General features: G+C 41.8%; 1 protein-coding gene across 1 annotated transcript in view; it reads left to right on the top strand.

The window, feature by feature from the left end:
- Positions 1 to 1,201: 1,201 nt before the first annotated feature.
- Positions 1,202 to 16,887, top strand: part of zbtb7c (zinc finger and BTB domain containing 7C) — a 37,897-nt gene continuing 22,211 nt past the window's right edge. Inside the window, exon 1 of the mRNA XM_021622624.3 lies at positions 1,202 to 1,528. The gene's annotated coding sequence lies outside the window, so the exon portion shown is untranslated. The remainder of the gene's footprint in view (positions 1,529 to 16,887) is intronic.

Genomic DNA, 16,887 nt, shown 5'->3' with positions numbered 1-16,887 from the left:
AATCACTGTGTTGAGAGGGACTCATTACGTTTTCAATGATATTTCAAATTAAAATGACTCAACGTATGAATGTGTTTGTAGAAGTTAAAACAAGCAACAATTGTGTAACAGCATATTTCATTTGAAGCAGACATTCTTGTTTGTGTGCTATTCTATCACTAAGTATTTTAATAGTGCACAGCACACCTGTTTTCTAAGGCTGGTTCTTCACAAGCAATGAAAACCAAACATCCGATTTTGGGGCCATTTAATTGCAGTGCCCAACCTGATACTTGGGCCCCTCCCTTGTACGCCTCTGTGCTTTGGGAGGGTAATACTGGGAGACATAGATGTTGACAAATTTTCCAAAATAGTGGACACATTTACAAATTTGAGACAAAAATAAACAAGCAAGGAAACAAGAAAGATTTGTAGCTACTCTTTTAATACTGTACAGCTAAAAAGAAGAAAAAAAACTCAGCAGGCCGTATGAGGTCTGAGGCCCGACCTTGATCGACCCAAAGAATATAGGTATGCAGTAGGTCTATACTTGGTAAGCATTGACATCACTGATTACACCTTTTCATTATGTTCTCAATACGAGTCTAAAGAGCCTTCACAATGATGTGTGTTTCTACCTGCCACCAGGTACCAACTGACACACACCAGCACACACCCAACGCGATCACACAATCAGATAGCCCACCACACCACAGCACACACCCTGACCCAACATAAAAAGAAAGATAGCCCACCACACCACAGCACACACCCTGACCCAACATAAAAAGAAAGATAGCCCACTTATGTCATTGCCTTTCTTCACTGTTATTTGCCTTTGTAATATTATATGGCTTAATTCCTGGCAGCAAGGGCTTTGTATTGAGCCCCCACCACAACCCTAGACAACCCCAGTCCTAGCCCCAGTTCCAGAGCACCAATTTCAGCCTTAGCTCCAATCCCAAACCCAGTCCCAGTTCTAGAGACCCAGTCTCAGCTACTATTTCAGTTCCAGCCCCAGTCCAAACATACCCCAGTTCTATTCCCAGCCAAAGTCCCAGACCAAACCCACCTGGGTTTCAGAACCAGCCCTAGCCCCAGCTATTGTTTCAAACCTAAGCCACAGACCTGGCCAAAACAAATCCAGTTCTTGTCCCAGGCCCAGCCCCAATGCCATTACTGTGTGAGCAGGTTGATTTGTAGGCTTGGCCTGTGTGTGCGTCACTCTCCTACCCTCCACACAGCACAGGTGGACGTGTGGGGAACACTGCCAAATAGTTGGGCCTGGAGAGAGGGAGGGGTTTTGGTAGGTAGGTGGGTGGGTGTTCACATTTTAACTGTTGGTAATGCTCAATTTCCCCACACTTCCTAAATCAGTGACACACCTTCAGAGCAAAGTCGAGCTCTTCTGTCTCTGTCTACCTCTCTTTGTTTCTCTCTCACTTTCGCATGCCTGCCACAGAGGACAGGACTCTGCTTCCTGACAGACAGGGACTGAGAGTAGCGTGAGAAGAAGAAACTGAAATCCAGAACGCCTATCTGCTAAAAGGTCAGTAACATCTTTCGTTCACACCAACTCATTAGTAAAGATGTCTGTTGAAGTGAGTAGAGTTCAGTGTTCACATTATGATACATCCTCAGGGTTTATTTTACATTATAGGGTCTGCATGTACCCCACACTTACTGCCTAAACTGTGGCTGGTCTCATTTCAACAAGTCTCTCCTTTACTAGAAAGTCAAACTGTACAGAGGAAGCAGTACAATTGATGATGACTTGTTGACTAGATTGCAGTGCAGTCACTCTGTTGTGTGTTGGTAATTGTCAGAAGCATGTAATGTCTTAGTAATTACATCACAAAATCATACACATGAATGCACTTGTGGTAATATAATGCCTTGGCATGACAGTGACATCTCCTTGTTGTCTTGAGACTTCCTCAAGAGCATCTTCAATGGAATACTGGAACGGGTTTGAAAAAGGCTAACATAATAATAAAGTGACCGAATAGCACTTTCAAACAGTTATATCAGAAAATTATACAAAAACATTTTAGTAAATCTTACAGATTTTACATAACAGAAATGTATATATTTTTATTAACCACCCGCAACAACATTACACCCTCATAATCGTGTATAAATGTCATTATGCCCAGAAATAGAGACAATCCAGCGGGCCGGCTCTCAATGGACAAGGCTATATCAGGCTATATTAGGTTATATCATTCTATATCAGGTTATATCAGGCTATATTAGGTTATATCATTCTATATCAGGTTATATCAGGTTATATCAGGCTATATTAGGTTATATCATTCTATATCAGGTTATATCAGGTTATATCAGGTTATATCAGGCTATATCAGGTTATATCAGGCTATATTAGGTTATATCATTCTATATCAGGTTATATCAGGTTATATCAGGTTATATCAGGTTATATCAGGTTATATTAGGTTATATCATTCTATATCAGGTTATATCAGGTTATATCAGGTTATATCAGGTTATATCAGGCTATATCAGGTTATATCAGGCTATATTAGGTTATATCATTCTATATCAGGTTATATCAGGTTATATCAGGTTATATCAGGTTATATCAGGTTATATCAGGTTATATCAGGTTATATCAGGCTATATCAGGCTATATCAGGCTATATTAGGTTATATCATTCTATATCAGGTTATATCAGGTTATATCAGGCTATATCAGGCTATATTAGGTTATATCATTATATATCAGGTTATATCAGGCTATATTAGGTTATATAATTCTACATCAGGTTATATCAGGTTATATCAGGTTATATCAGGCAATATTAGGTTATATCAGGCTATATTAGGTTATATGATGTTAATTCAGGCTATATCAAGCTATATTAGGTTATATCAGGCTATATCAGGCTATATTAGGTTATATCATGCTATATCAGGTTATATCAGGCTATATCAGGCTATATCAGGTTATAGCAGGTTAATTCAGGCTATATCAGGCTATATCAGGCTATATCAGGTTATATCAGGCTATATCAGGCTATATCAGGTTATATCAGGCTATATCAGGCTATATCAGGTTATATCAGGCTATATCAGGCTATATTAGGTTATATCAGGCTATATCAGGTTATATCACTGACTGACAGATTCATATCAATGACTGACATATTCAATTATTCATCTAGCATTATTGTGCCCCCGTCACATTGCATAGACATCTGTTGTAGATGCACGCTAGTCTGAGATTTCCTTTCAAACCATAAGTGAGAATGGGTTTGGATCAGGGCTCCTTCATTCTCCCTACATGTCAGTCATTAGTCAATGATTGATATCTGATGATGATTACACCAGCAGACCCACCCTGCAGAGAAAGGTGTGTGTGTGTGTGTGTCAACACTCGAAAAGGGTTACTTAAGCAATATGGCCCGAGGGGGTGTGGTATATGGTCAATATACCACGGCTAAGGGCTGTTCTTATGAATGACACAACGCGGAGTGCCTGGATACAGCCCTTAGCCGTGGTATATTGACCATATACCACAAACCCCCGAGGTGCCTTATTGCTATTATAAACTGGTTACCAACTTAATTAGCGCAGTAAAAATACACGTTTTGTCATACCAATGGTATACGGTCTGATATACTACGGCTTTCAGCCAATCAGCATTCAGGGCTCGAACCACCCAGTTTATAATTGTGGATAGCCAACATGTGCCACCGTAGCGCACCACACCTCTGTCTATTGAATAAAACTACCAGGGCTCTTTAATTTCAGTCACTCACTGGGACAACAAGGTTTATCACAGTTGAACCTGATCCCAGAGGTTGTTTTGTTACAGCATTCCGGATACATTTACCCTGTGTGTTAACAATACAACCCAGGCACAGCCAGCCTCTTTCGCGTGTGTGTGCGCAGCAACAGGCAGTACAATGGGAATGCAACAGGTAGTACAATGCTCAGACAGGCATGTTTACAGTGGAGTACCAACATCCCACATGGCAACAACCCTGCCATGTCTCTTTCTACCCTCCCCTGCCTTTGACTCAAAACCACAAGTATGACCGCCGGGCACTTCAATCCATCCCGCAAGACATATATATCTTTTTTAAATACTTATTTAATATATATATATATATATATATTTTTTTTTACACCTTTTTTCTCCCCAATTTCATGGTATCCAATTTGTAGTAGTTACAGTCTTGTCCCATCGCTGCAACTCCCGTACGGACTCGGGAGAGGCGATGGTCGAGAGCCGTGTGTCCTCCGAAACACAACCCAGCCAAGCCGCACTGCTTCTTGATAATGCCCATCCAACCCAGCCGCACCAATGTGTCGGAGGAAACACCGTACACCTGCCGACCGCGTCAGCGTGCATGTGCCTGGCCCGGCACAGGAGTAGCTAGAGCGCGTTGGGACAAGGAATTCTCAGCCTGCCAAACCCTCTCCTAACCCGGACGAAGCTGGGCCAATTGTGCGCCGCCTCATGGGTCTCCCGGTCACAGTCAGCTGTGACACAGCCTGGGATCGAACCCGGGTCTGTAGTGACGCCTCTAGACCGCTGCACTACTTGGGAGGCCCCTGCAAATTGATTTTAACTAACAATTGGTCCCCCAAAAAATGCGTCCCTCCGTTGAATTTCAAAATCCCAAAGTGGCCCCCGAGCCAAAATGTTTGTCCACCCTGATCTAGACGGTCATTTAACAATAACAGTACAAGCTACACGATAATCCATTCATACAATACTGAGGTGTAATAATAGCAGCTAAATTATCATCCATAGTCCCATAGTGGACAGATAAATTATCATCCATAGTCCCATAGTGGACAGATAAATTATCATCCATAGTCCCATAGTGGACAGATAAATTCTCATCTATAGTCTCATAGTCGACAGATAAATTATCATCCATAGTCCCATAGTGGACAGATAAATTATCATCCATAGTCCATAGTGTTATAATGCCTGCTGAGGCCCTGTCCCATAGTGTTTTAATGCCTGCTGAGGCCTTGTCCTATAGTGTTATAATGCCTGCTGAGGCCGTGTGGCCCTGTCCTATAGCGTTATAATGCCTGCTGAGGTGTAGTGTTATAATGCCTGCTGAGGCCCGTTCCTATAGTGTTATAATGCCTGCTGAGGCCCTGTGGCCCTGTCCCATAGTGTTTTAATGCCTGCTGAGGCCCTGTCCTATAGTGTTATAATGCCTGCTGAGGCCCTGTCCTATAGTGTTATAATGCCTGCTGAGGCCCTGTCCTATAGTGTTATAATGCCTGCTGAGGCCCTGTGGCCCTGTCCTATAGTGTTATAATGCCTGCTGAGGCCCTGTCCCATAGTGTTATAATGCCTGCTGAGGCCCGTTCCTATAGTGTTATAATGCCTGCTGAGGCCCTGTCCCATAGTGTTATAATGCCTGCTGAGGCCCTGTCCCATAGTGTTATAATGCCTTCTGAGGCCCTGTCCTATAGTGTTATAATGCCTGCTGAGGCCTTGTTCTATAGTGTTATAATGCCTGCTGAGGCCCTGTCCTATAGTGTTATAATGCCTGCTGAGGCCCTGTGGCCCTGTCCTATAGTGTTATAATGCCTGCTGAGGCCCTGTGGCCCTGTCCCATAGTGTTTTAATGCCTGCTGAGGCCCTGTGGCCCTGTCACAGTAACATGACGAGAAACTAGCTCATGGTCTGCGGGCTTTAAGGGGCTGTCTCTGCAGTGTGTGTGAGTGTGTGTGAGTGGTCATGTGTGAGTACCATCCTCTTCCACCTCCTCATCAGGTTGTGTTGTGTGTGAGTAAGCAGCCATCACAGAGCAAAGCAGCTGAACAGAGGAAGTAGGAGGATACTTGAAAAGGGTGGGAGGAGACTTGAAGAGGGTGGGAGGAGGCTTAAAGAGGGTGGGAGGAGGCTTGAAGAGGGTGTCGTGGGTGGGAGGTCTGATCACTGCCAAAAAAGCAAGTTTGGGGGATTTGTGTACTCTGTGTTACTCACGAACAAACGCCGTTTTCAAATCGTCAGGCATACACTCACACACCCAGAGGTCTCACCCTCCCTCTCTTTCTGTCCCTCTATCTATTTCTGCTCCTCACACACACACACACACACACACACACACACACACACACACACACACACACACATACACACACACACACACACACACACACACACACACACACACACACACACACACACACACACACACACACACACACACACACACACACACACACACACACACAACCTATCTCTCTCCCCTTCTCTCTATTCAATTTAAATTTAGCTATCTTTCTCTCTCTCTCACTCTCACTCTCACGCTCTCCTTCTTGCCTCCTCTCTCTCTCTCTCTCTCTCTCTCCCTCTTGCCTTCTCTCTCTCTCTCTCTCTCTCTCTCCCTCTTGCCTTCTCTCTCTCTCTCTCTCTCTCTCTCTCTCTCTCTCTCTCTCCCTCCCTCTTGCCTCTTCTCTCTCTCTCCCCCTCTTGCCTACTCTCTCTCCTCAATTCAATTCAAATTGCCAAAGCAAGTGAAATAGATAATAAATAAGTGAAATAAACAATAAAACAATTAACAGTAAACATTACACTCACAAGTTTCAAAAGAATAGACACATTTCAAATGTCATCTCTCTCTCTCTTGCCTCTTCTCTCTCCCTCTCCATCTCACTCTCTCTCTCGCTCTCTCCTTGCTCTGAAGATTGAATAGACTGACATGCAATAGTGTATGGCTTAGTCAATCACTTGAGACAGTTTCCCTCCAATCCTGGTCCTCGACTCACACCGTCTTTCCCCCAATGCTAAAGGAATCTAAAATGACATACTGGTAATAGGCTAGTGTGAACCAAGTCTTTATACGGCCAAAAAACAACAACAAAAATATCATGGATCAGTTTAGGGATTTACAGTAAACTACTTATGATCATTTTATCTGAACTAGAATATCAAACCTCAAATATGAATGTTGTACAGTAATTGTCTTGAACACAAAGCATACTGTATGTGACATGATGGTGATAAAGTCCTTGAGAAGAGAATCTTTCTACTGTTAGTTATGTAGGAGTTTCCTGTGTGGACAAGCGAGCTCATCATAAATAGTCCTGGTAACCACTGGCAACCCCCTGAGCAGAGCTCACTTTCCACCTAGCCTCTCCTAGCCTGCACAGTCACGACTCTCAGACGATCAAGTGAAATGAACTCAAAGTAAATCAACAAGACAACAACAGACTGGAAGAACAGAAAATTAGACCACATCATTTGGTACGTCTTTCGAAGATCTGTGTTGAAGAAGTGGGTCTTACCAACCTGTGTGATGCGGGACATGGGGAGGGAAGGGATGTCCGTTTAAAGAAGACGTGAGTGTGTGGGCTGTAGTGTGTGCTGTACTTCGGAAGGCTGCAGTGATCTTCCCACCCACCGCAGACACACAGCAACTTGTATGGGTCTGGTTCATGAAAGCAGATTACTCTACAGTACATTCCCATGCTCAGAGAGACATGCTGACAAAACATTCCCATGATCAGAGAGACACAGTGACAGTCTGAAGATTGACACGGGACAAGGCTAGCCACTAGACTAGGATGGCCCAACCTGTACAGTATCTGATAGACACAGAGCACCTGCTACGGGCCAGACTGTGTGAGTGCATGTTTTAGAGTGTGGGTGGGGGCGCATTGTGCATACTTGTATACACGGATGTCTGTGTGTGACCATGTGTGTGCCTGTACTGTACTGTATGTGCCCACTTGTGTCTATCTCTGTCTGTGTGCATGTGTGTTTCTCGCTGTCTGTTGTGTACCGGTCTCTGTGTGCCTGCACTGTAAGTGTGTGTGTGCCTTGGCGTGACAAGCATCTGTCTGCCCTGCCCTACAGCCTGGCTGCTTTTAATTAGGAGGTGCCAGAGCGCCCCAGGGCAGACAGAGGCTCTCCGCCTCTCCCTCCTCTACTCTCGTCTCTCCTCCCTCCTCTCCTCTACTCTCCTCCCTCCTCCCTCCTCTCCTCCCTCGTCTTCTCCTCTCTCTTCTACTCTCCTCCCTCCTTTCCTCTCTCCTTCCTCCTCTCTCCTCCCTCCTCTCCTCTCTCCTCCTCCCTCTCTTCTCTCCTCTCCTCCTCTCCTCTCTCCTCTCATCTCCCCTTGTCTCCCTCCCTTGTCTCCCTTTTCTGTCCTCTCCACTTCCTCCTCTATCCTCTCCCTTCCTCCTCTCTCCTCTCTCCTCTCATCTCCCACCTTTCATCTCTCCTTTCCTCTCCCCTCCACCCCCTTATCTCTCCTCCTCTTCTCTCGCTCCTCTCCTCTATCCTCCTCTCCATCCCTCCTCTCCCTACTCTCTCCTTTCTCCTCCTCTCCCTCCTCTATCATCCTCTCATCCCTCCTCTCCCTACTCTCTCCTCTCTCCTCCTCTCCCTCATCCCACTCTCTCTCTTCTCCTCCTGCCCCTCCCTCCTCTATTCCTCTCCCTCTTATCCTCCCCCTCCTCATCCCACTCTCCCTCTTATCCTCCCACTCCTCCTCCCCCTCTCCCTCATCCCACTCTCTCTCTTCTCCTCCCCCTCCCCTCCCCCTCCCCTCTCTCCTCCCTCCATTCCTCAGCCTGGCCTCCCCCTCGTTATCATCAGCAGAGCCAGGAGATGTCCTCACTCACCCCACAGACCCACACACTGGAAGCACACACACACGCACGCACGCACGCACACACACACACACACACACACACACACAAACTACGACCACCTGTGAAATAAGCCAGCCAAAGTATAGCTATCTCTCTGTCTGGCTGGTTATACTCATATATGGTTGTGAATAGATTGTGTATTACAGTACATCTCTCCAGAACATGTATATTTCTGGTAATTAAAAAAAAACTCCCAACCAGATTAGGATGTTTAGAAACAGACAAAACAAGAGGAATAGTTTCAGTATGTCAGCAGAAAAACAGCTCTGAGCCTGAACTCATCCTGAATAGTGGGCTACTTAGAGGTGAGCTGGTCTAATGACCTTGCTGTGTGTGTGTCTACTGTACTGTACTGCCTGTAAGCTGTCCTTGGAGATGGTTTTTAAGGAGGTCTGTCTGTCTGGTCTGGCAGGTGGGAGATGCGGGGTCTATCTACAGTGGGCATAATAGCTGGCAGAGCTGAACTGTGTGGGGGGGGTGGGGGGGGGCTCTTCCCCCCCCCTGCCTCGGCCCACGTCTGCTTCTTTTCCACAGCAACCTTGTCCTCCAGACAACAAGAGCCACATGGTGTGGAGTGGGTTGGGAGGTTGTGGCAGGTGGGGTGGTGGGGGGCAAGATGGCTGGCCTCTGGGTTGGCCTACTCTTACCCATGAAACTGCACTAGCAGCAGAACAGCCCAAACCCACAAGCCTCATTGGTTTACTTTAAGTGGCTGTAGAACAGATTTCTTTCCCCTTTGACCCATACAGTACAAACAGTAACAACGCAAACAGAAACACACATTTAGGCCTAAAGGCCTTGTCTCCCTTCAAATCAGTTCAGCTGTCGATGATCGAGAGAGCCTTGTTTGCTTAACTAATTTTATGTAAGATCTATGCCAGTCTCTGTGCCAGTCTGCCCCTCCTCATGGGTAAGAGATTGAGAGCCGATCTGCTGCTGAGAGCTGAGTATGGCATGCTGGGAACACAGCGGGTGGAAGCAAACAGGTACTGCAGTGCCCAACACTTACTCAGACCCAGCCTCCTGTGCAGTGTGAACAGACTGCACGAACCCTTAAAGACAAGTCCAACTGAGATGGACCAGTATTTAACCCCTTGTTAGGGAAGCTCTTCAGAGATGGAGCAGTATTTAACCCCTTGTTAGGGAAGCTCTTCAGAGATGGACCAGTATTTAACCCCTTGTTAGGGAAGCTCTTCGGAGATGGAGCAGTATTTAACCCCTTGTTAGGGAAGCTCTTCAGAGATGGACCAGTATTTAACCCCTTGTTAGGGAAGCTCTTCAGAGATGGAGCAGTATTTAACCCCTTGTTAGGGAAGCTCTTCAGAGATGGACCAGTATGTAACCTCTTGTTAGGGAAGCTCTTCAGAGATGGAGCAGTATTTAACCCCTTGTTAGGGAAGCTCTTCAGAGATGGACCAGTATTTAACCCCTTGTTAGGGAAGCTCTTCAGAGATGGACCAGTATTTAACCCCTTGTTAGGGAAGCTCTTCAGAGATGGACCAGTATTTAACCCCTTGTTAGGGGAGCTCTTCAGAGACTTGCGGAGAACAAACATTAGAAGATTATAGGAAATACTTGTTAAGTTGTTAAACATTAAAACAAACCTCAGATATGTGTCGCTAGTAACTAATTTGACAAATTTTTGTTATTTGTTTTGAAAATCTATACACAGTGCCTTCAGAAAGTATTCACCCCTAACCATATTCCACATTTTGTTGTGTTACAGCCTGAATTCAAAATGGATTAAATATACTTTTTATACTTTTGTTATTTTAATGTATTTATTTTATTTAACCTTTATTTAACCAGGAAGGGCTCATTGAGATTTAAAATCTATTTTTCAAGAGCGTCCTGGCCAAGATAAGGAGCACCAAGTCATTACAAAAATTACAGACAAACAACATGAAAAACTACAAGTAATCTAGTAAAAACCATAGAATTCTCACCCATCTACACACAATACCACATAATGATAAAGTGAAAACATGTTTTAGATTTTTTCGCAAATTTATTGAAAATGAAATACAGAAATATTGAATTTACTTAAGTATTGTTAGAATCACCTTTGGCAGCGATTACAGCTGTGAGTCTTTCTGGGTAAGTCTCTAAGAGCTTTGCACATCTGGATTGTACAATACTTGCACATTATTATTATTTTTAAATTCTTCAACCTCTGTCAAGTTGATTGTTGATCATTGCTCGACAGCTATTTTCAAGTCTTGCCATAGATTTTCAAGCCGATTTAAGTCAAAACCGTAACTAGGCAACTCAGGAACATTCAACGTCATCTTGGTAAGCAACTCCAGTGCATATTTCTGTTTTAGGTTATTGTCCTGCTGAAAGGTGAATTTGTCTCCCAGTGTCTGTTGGAAAGCAGACTGAACCAGGTTTCCTCTAGTATTCTGCTTGTGCTTAGCTTTATTCCGTTTCATTTTTATTGTTCTTACTCCTGAGTCCTTGCCAATGACAAGCATACCCACAACACGATGCAGCCACCACCATACTTGAAAATATGAAGAGTGGTACTCAGTGATTTGTTGTGTTGGATTTGCCCCAACATAACGTTTTGTATTCAGGACATAAAGTGAATATATTTGCCACATTCTTTGCAGTATTTATTTAGTGCCTTGTTACAAACAGGATGTATGTTTTTGAGTATTTGTATTCTGTACAGGCTTCCTTCTTTTCACTCTGTCATTTACAGTAGGTTGGTATGATGGAGTAACTACAATGTTGTTATTCCATCCTCAGTTTTCTCCTCTACTCTGTAGCTTTTAAAGTCACCATTGGTCTCATGGTGAAATCTCTGAGCGGTTTCCTTCCTCTCCGGCAACTACCAATATTTGCCATTCTTTTCGAGGCATTGGAAAACTTCCCTGGCCTTTGTGGTTGAATCTGTATGTGTAATTCACTGCTCTACTGAGGGACCTTACAGATGTGTGGAGTACAGAGATGAGGTAGTCATTCATTATTGCACAGAGAGAGTTCATGGAACTTATTATTATGTTACACATTTTAAACTGCTGAACTTATTTAGGATTGTCATAACAATACTTATTGATTTAAAACATTTCAGCTTTTCATTTTTTATTAAAAAATAATAATAATTCTAAAAACATAATTCCACTTTGACATTATGGGGTATTGTGTGTTGGCCAGTGACACAAGATCTCAATGTAATTTTACATTCTGGCTGTAACAACAAAATGTGGAAAAAGTCAAGGGGTGTGAATACTTTCTGAATGCACTGTATGGCGTGATTATTCTACGTATATATTGATATACAGTTATCTAACAGAGAAATCTGCTGAGAGTTTATATGACAACAGCAGACAGAGAATTTGGATAAGCAGTCCTCCTGTGCAGGTTGTGATTGTTGCTTGACTCGCCGGCTGGTTGGTCTGCTAATATTTAGTGGCTTACCTGTTTATATATACCAAGACTCCCTCTCTGTTTATATATACCAAGACTCCCTCTCTGTTTATATATACCAAGACTCCCGCTCTGTTTATATATACCAAGACCCCCTCTCTGTTTATATATACCAAGACTCCCTCTCTGTTTATATATACCAAGACTCCCTCTCTGTTTATATATACCAAGACTCCCTCTCTGTTTATATATACCAAGACTCCCTCTCTGTTTATATATACCAAGACTCCCTCTCTGTTTATATATACCAAGACTTCCTCTCTGTTTATATATACCAAGACTCCCTCTCTGTTTATATATACCAAGACTCCCTGGCTGTTTATATATACCAAGACTCCCTCTCTGTTTATATATACCAAGACTCCCTCTCTGTTTATATATACCAAGACTCCCTCTCTGTTTATATATACCAAGACTCCCTCTCTGTTTATATATACCAAGACTCCCTCTCTGTTTATATATACCAAGACTCCCTGTCTGTTTATATATACCAAGACTCCCTCTCAGTGTACTTAAACTCTCACAATGTGGGCTACAACACATTGCAACCACCAGGAATAAGGCTGTGGTCTCGCTAGACACTCCTAAGGGGACGTTGGCCTACGGTATGCATGAGGACAAGTCTATCTTGCTACAGAATGTGAGGAAGCATGTGAGCATTCAAGTACTAACATAACACATGTTCCTATAACGACACAATAATTCACTATAAACAGACCCATCTAGGTTTTGGCAAGAACATTTTTAGGATGTTGATTTGATTTAAACGATATAGGGTTGTTTAACAAGCTTTATTCTGCTATGCCAAACGCCAACTTGTACCATTTTAGTAGTGACCTTGACATGAGTAGAAGTCTATTGTAGAGAATGGGGAGATCTGAGTTAAACATCCTTATGTAACTAACTCGTATTACTTGTTGTTATTGGCAGAGAGGTTTGGAACTCTCTTTCTTATTGGTCTACTAACTCATTTACCTCTTGGTGATGTCACCATGGAAGGCCGAAACTCCATCCCACCAAAACAGTCTGAAATTTCAAGCGGTCTTTTCAAACAGCTCTTACACTGAAAGGGCATTATCATAATTTTCACAATTTCACAGTATTATTCCAACCTCATAGTGTACATAAATCACAGGAAAATACATATTGTTTGACTGCACTGGGTCTATAATAACATAATAAACATATTTGTTTAACAAGATTAATTTGACTAAACCAAACTCTGGTACCACATAAAAACAACAACATTCAGAACCTGTTTAGATTCTAATTTTGATGAGCGAAATTGCAAGAATTGACCTAAATCCTATAATACTGGTCATTACATATTAAGCAATAGAGTTGATCTAGGAAATGATATCCTAATGGGCCAGTCTGTCAGTAACAGAAGCTATCCTGTGAAAGTGTCCTGTCATGGTAAAACAAGGGGCTTGTAAAATTCAGGAAACACTGGGAGAGAATGAGATCTACATTGTTATGTTTGTCCTGGCTGTGATGCCATAGACACCGAGCAGTGAGTTCATTGTTATGAGACAAGAAAAAATGACTTCCTTTGCCATCTCACTTTTTCTTTGCCTTAAAGTTCAGTGAAGCCCACCCCTCTGAGAGTGTGTGAGGTTTTTCAGTCTCTCTATTGCTCTCTTTCACTCTCTCTTGCCCACCTATCAAAGTCCACATGCCAGACAGATACTTTCCCTTTCTAAATTGAAGAAGCGGGTGACCACATCTTTTCTCTTTTTTTTTCTGTTCTATGTCAACACCCTGGTCTTAGGAGTCTGTCCTCCACCTCTACAGACGGGCTGAGCAGTATAATATAGCAGAGCAGTATAATATAGCATATAGCTGAGCAGTATAATATAGCTGAGCAGTATAATATAGCTGAGCAGTATAATATAGCTGAGCAGTATAATATGGCTGAGCAGTATAATATAGCTTAGCAGTATAATATAGCTGAGCAGTATAATATAGCTGAGCAGTATAATATAGCTGAGCAGTATAATATAGCAGAGCAGTATAATATAGCAGAGCAGTATAAAATGGCTGAGCAGTATAATATAGCTGTGCAGTATAATATAGCAGAGCAGTATAATATGGCTGAGCAGTATAATATAGCTGAGCAGTATAATATGGCTGAGCAGTATAATATGGCTGAGCAGTATAATATGGCTGAGCAGTATAATATGGCTGAGCAGTATAATATGGCTGAGCAGTATAATATAGCAGAGCAGTATAATATAGCAGAGCAGTATAATATGGCTGAGCAGTATAATATAGCTGAGCAGTATAATATAGCAGAGCAGTATAATATAGCAGAGCAGTATAATATAGCTGAGCAGTATAATATAGCTGAGCAGTATAATATAGCAGAGCAGTATAATATAGCAGAGCAGTATAATATGGCTGAGCAGTATAATATAGCTGAGCAGTATAATATAGCAGAGCAGTATAATATAGCTGAGCAGTATAATATAGCAGAGCAGTATAATATAGCAGAGCAGTATAATATAGCTGAGCAGTATAATATAGCTGAGCAGTATAATATAGCAGAGCAGTATAATATGGCTGAGCAGTATAATATAGCTGAGCAGTATAATATGGCTGAGCAGTATAATATGGCTGAGCAGTATAATATGGCTGAGCAGTATAATATGGCTGAGCAGTATAATATGGCTGAGCAGTATAATATAGCAGAGCAGTATAATATAGCAGAGCAGTATAATATGGCTGAGCAGTATAATATAGCAGAGCAGTATAATATAGCAGAGCAGTATAAAATGGCTGAGCAGTATAATATAGCTGTGCAGTATAATATAGCAGAGCAGTATAATATGGCTGAGCAGTATAATATAGCTGAGCAGTATAATATAGCTGAGCAGTATAATATGGCTGAGCAGTATAATATGGCTGAGCAGTATAATATGGCTGAGCAGTATAATATGGCTGAGCAGTATAATATGGCTGAGCAGTATAATATGGCTGAGCAGTATAATATGGCTGAGCAGTATAATATGGCTGAGCAGTATAATATAGCAGAGCAGTATAATATAGCAGAGCAGTATAATATGGCTGAGCAGTATAATATAGCTGAGCAGTATAATATGGCTGAGCAGTATAATATAGCAGAGCAGTATAATATAGCATATAGCAGAGCAGTATAATATAGCATATAGCAGAGCAGTATAATATAGCAGAGCAGTATAATATAGCATATAGCAAAGCAGTATAATATAGCAGAGCAGTATAATATGGCTGAGCAGTATAATATAGCTGAGCAGTATAATATGGCTGAGCAGTATAATATGGCTGAGCAGTATAATATGGCTGAGCAGTATAATATAGCTGAGCAGTATAATATAGCAGAGCAGTATAATATAGCTGAGCAGTATAATATGGCTGAGCAGTATAATATAGCAGAGCAGTATAATATAGCATATAGCAGAGCAGTATAATATAGCATATAGCAGAGCAGTATAATATAGCATATAGCAAAGCAGTATAATATAGCAGAGCAGTATAATATGGCTGAGCAGTATAATATAGCTGAGCAGTATAATATGGCTGAGCAGTATAATATGGCTGAGCAGTATAATATGGCTGAGCAGTATAATATAGCTGAGCAGTATAATATAGCAGAGCAGTATAATATAGCTGAGCAGTATAATATGGCTGAGCAGTATAATATAGCTGAGCAGTATAATATAGCAGAGCAGTATAATATAGCTGAGCAGTATAATATGGCTGAGCAGTATAATATGGCTGAGCAGTATAATATAGCTGAGCAGTATAATATAGCAGAGCAGTATAATATAGCTGAGCAGTATAATATGGCTGAGCAGTATAATATAGCAGAGCAGTATAATATAGCAGAGCAGTATAATATAGCTGAGCAGTATAATATGGCTGAGCAGTATAATATAGCTGAGCAGTATAATATGGCTGAGCAGTATAATATAGCTGAGCAGTATAATATAGCTGAGCAGTATAATATGGCTGAGCAGTATAATATAGCTGAGCAGTATAATATAGCTGAGCAGTATAATATGGCTGAGCAGTATAATATAGCAGAGCAGTATAATATGGCTGAGCAGTATAATATGGCTGAGCAGTATAATATGGCTGAGCAGTATAATATAGCTGAGCAGTATAATATAGCAGAGCAGTATAATATAGCTGAGCAGTATAATATGGCTGAGCAGTATAATATAGCAGAGCAGTATAATATAGCAGAGCAGTATAATATAGCTGAGCAGTATAATATAGCAGAGCAGTATAATATGGCTGAGCAGTATAATATAGCAGAGCAGTATAATATGGCTGAGCAGTATAATATGGCTGAGCAGTATAATATAGCAGAGCAGTATAATATGGCTGAGCAGTATAATATAGCATATAGCTGAGCAGTATAATATAGCTGAGCAGTATAATATAGCTGAGCAGTATAATATAGCAGAGCAGTATAATATGGCTGAGCAGTATAATATGGCTGAGCAGTATAATATAGCAGAGCAGTATAATATGGCTGAGCAATATAATATAGCAGAGCAGTATAATATGGCTGAGCAGTATAATATAGCAGAGCAGTATAATATGGCTGAGCAGTATAATATAGCTGAGCAGTATAATATAGCTGAGCAGTATAATATAGCAGAGCAGTATAATATAGCAGAGCAGTATAATATGGCTGAGCAGTATAATATAGCAGAGCAGTATAATATAGCAGAGCAGCATAATATAGCTGAGCAGTATAATATAGCTGAGCAGTATAATATAGCAGAGCAGTATAATATGGCTGAGCAATATAATATAGCAGAGCAGTAT

Source organism: Oncorhynchus mykiss, chromosome 12 (genome assembly GCF_057628025.1).
Source record: "Oncorhynchus mykiss isolate SJ-2025 chromosome 12, ASM5762802v1, whole genome shotgun sequence".
Classification (NCBI taxonomy): Eukaryota; Metazoa; Chordata; class Actinopteri; order Salmoniformes; family Salmonidae; genus Oncorhynchus; species Oncorhynchus mykiss.
This window is presented reverse-complemented; position numbering and strand designations above follow the sequence as displayed.